Source organism: Malania oleifera, chromosome 11 (genome assembly GCF_029873635.1).
Source record: "Malania oleifera isolate guangnan ecotype guangnan chromosome 11, ASM2987363v1, whole genome shotgun sequence".
In the NCBI taxonomy this organism is placed as follows: domain Eukaryota; kingdom Viridiplantae; phylum Streptophyta; class Magnoliopsida; order Santalales; family Ximeniaceae; genus Malania; species Malania oleifera.
In genome coordinates, this window is record NC_080427.1 from 41,465,263 (window position 1) to 41,468,611 (window position 3,349).

Here is a 3,349-nt window from a genome sequence, read left to right on the forward strand (position 1 = left end):
TTTAAAAAAAATTTATAATTGTATTATATTTCTAGCAATTAATTTTAAATGATTTTGGTTAAAATCGGTTAACCGAATTACCCGAATGGGCATTTCGGTCGGGGTCGATTTGGTTTCCTTCGTCAATTCGGTCGGTTCGGTTAATGGTATTATTTAACCAAATTTTTTGGTTAATTCGGTTAATTACCCCAATTTAACCGAACCGACCGTTTGCTTACCCCTAAACGCGCCGCATACTGCTGGACTGATAACTGTCCCTGTTTCAAACTTAGGAACTCTTCCACTTTAGCCTCCCTGATAGTAGCTAGAAAATATCTATCGAAGAACAATTCCTTAAACCGATCCCAAGTCATGGCTATCGGCGTAGTCCTCTGCTGCTCCAAAAGCCTCACAGCAGTCCACCATCTCTCGGCCTCTCCTATCAATTTATAGGTGGCGAAGAGGATCCTCTGTTCTTCAGTACACTGCAACACAGAAAAAACTTTCTCGGTCTCCTGCATCCAGTTCTTGGCAGTTGCAGGATCGACTCCTCTTGAGAATGCCGGAGGATTCACTTCATAAATTTCTATATAGTGCACCCATGACCTACAGATGGACCTCCCTACTCCCTAGAGCTCCTAGCGATCTCAGCCATAACCTGCTAAACCACGCTACGTAATACTGCATCAGAGTCCGTTCCGCCTGCACCTGAGGGCCCTGCCCAATCACTGCCACTCGCTTGGACACTACCTTCTCCTGGATCCATCTTGAAAAACAAAAAACACAACTCAAAAATCCTATCCTTATAATATACCCGCTAAACTTAGCTTCTTATCTCAACACTCTCAACTTATTTCTAACCCGTGTCCTACATTCCAGGAACATGACCCGATAATAGTTTACTATGGTTTTCCTAAAATCGTCACCCCAGGAAAAACACAGAAACCACCACGGAAGTCCTGCCTCTAGACTATAGAACAAAACCTTAAGTTATTTCCTATACTCTGGTATCGTTTCCGCTGCATTCTAAAGTCTACAGAACCTAACAACCTAGGCTCTAATACCAAATTGTAATGACCTGCTTAATTTTCATTTTTTTAATTTCCTTAAATATTACAAATCAATATAATAAATCCAGCAAATCATTATCAACCTGAACTCGTGGGTGTCAGGGATACAATAGAAACACATAATGGAAGCCTAAGCAGTAGAAAACATAAAATCATAATGTCATAAACATAATACCATTTGTCCCTATACCAAAGTTACTACATCCGCTATATTTATATACACATCCCAAGAAGAATCCTAGAGCCTCTCCTCACCAAATCCATGTGGCCCTACAAAATACTTACCCATCAGAAAAGGTAGGTCAGGTGTATCTATCTCAGCAGAACTTTATCCACTCTCCTATCAGGGGCTCCTGAAATGTTCATATAATTTAGGGGTAAGACACCTCTCAATAAGGGAAATAAACTAATACTAATGTGTGGCAATATGAACATTTCTGTGATATACTTATAATCATATACATAACCATACCCAGTAAAACTGTATATATCATTTATGGGAAAAATATGTATAATCATAGTAGAGCAGAACATATAGGATTTTCATAGCATAGTTTATCTCATATAATAATAATAATAATAATAATAATAATAATAATAATAATAATAATAATAATAATAATAAGAAAACAACCCTGGTAGGTTAGCTGGCTGTTGTCATGTATTACCCCCACATGACTAGGTTGTGTGACCCGAAGGCGGGACTTGACAATGGTTGGTCGACCACTGCCAAGTCAAAAGTACAGTCTGTAAGTCCGATGGGTCTACTAGACCTGGTCTGTACACCAGGGGCGCTCACACTTCTTAAAATCACATCGACTATCCGTCCTCACGCTACTCCGTACAGCAGCATTAACACAATATCATGATGATCATGAACACATAGCAGCGGTACCGTACCAGTGCTAGCCTAAACCAAGCAAACTAGGTTCTAATAACATATAACATATAATCAAACTGTGATGCATGGATATTTCATACTATTAATTGCCAAATCAATATCATCACATCAATTTACATATTTAGGTACATCATGAAAATCATCGGCCCATACGCCGGCATTTCATATTTTAATATAGCTTGACCCGTATGCCGACAAATCATATCCATAGCTCGGTCCGTACACCCGAAAAACATATCTATACCATGGCCCGTACACCCGCAAATCATATCCATAGTACAACCCGTACGTGGAAAATCATATCCATAGCACAGCCTGTACGCCGATAAATCGCATCCATAGCATGGCCCGTACGCCGGCAATACATGTAAAATTCTCAGCCCGTACGCTGGTTTTTATTATAAAAATCCATATCATTATCATATTCCCAGAAAACAGTATTTTATCATAAATTCTACTTATGCCACAAAATGGGTTTTTCATAAATTCAAAATATCTCATCAGTTTTAGTAGTATTTTTCAACATAATGTATAATTATATATATATATGCATATATATCCCTGAAATCAAATGCTATAAAACCATACCTATTTTTCATAAAATATCTACCTTAGTTTATCCCTTTACCTGATTCTTGAAAAAGCCCCTGAAACAGCTAGTCCTGCACCCGCAGGGTTCCTCATTCAACACCCTGAAAACAACATTTCCCAAAACTAAACTTCAGTATTTCTATGTGTACTATGTTTTCTACAACTACAGGGAAAGCCAAATATCGAGTAAAAGTCTTACCTAGTTTTGGATGAATTTCAAACTCAACCCATCGACGATCCACTTCAGCAGATATGCAGAGAACTTCCTCACGAGTGTCGTGGTGGCTACGGATCGTTGATCTGGCGGCAAACAGACTTAGAAATCATGAGAGAAGGATGGTAAACCGAAGAGGAGAGAGAAAATGAAGGTTATGCATGAGTTTTCGGCCAAAAATGAAGATTTGGCCTATTTATACACTGGCCTTCGTCGATGAGTCACGTCACCTTGTTGACGAGGTCATGAAGACAACTCATCGACGAACTGTCTCCTCGTCAACGAAATTCAGAATCACCCAAAAACTCCCTCTCGGTATTATCTCATCGACGAAGAGCACCCTCGTCGACGAGCCCAACATGTCGCGTCATCGACGAACGCGACTTGCTGTGCCCCCTTTTAATTTCCTTTTCTCCCTCTTTTATTATTTAAATATTATAATTTCTTTGGGTCGCTACAACTTTCTTGTAAGCCAAGTAAGGGGATTTGTCTTACATTAGTTACTTTTGAAATCTGAACTGGTTAAACTGTATTTTATGGTTTCGGGAAAATTAGGGTTTTGGGGTATGGTCTCCATTTTTCTTTAAACTTATA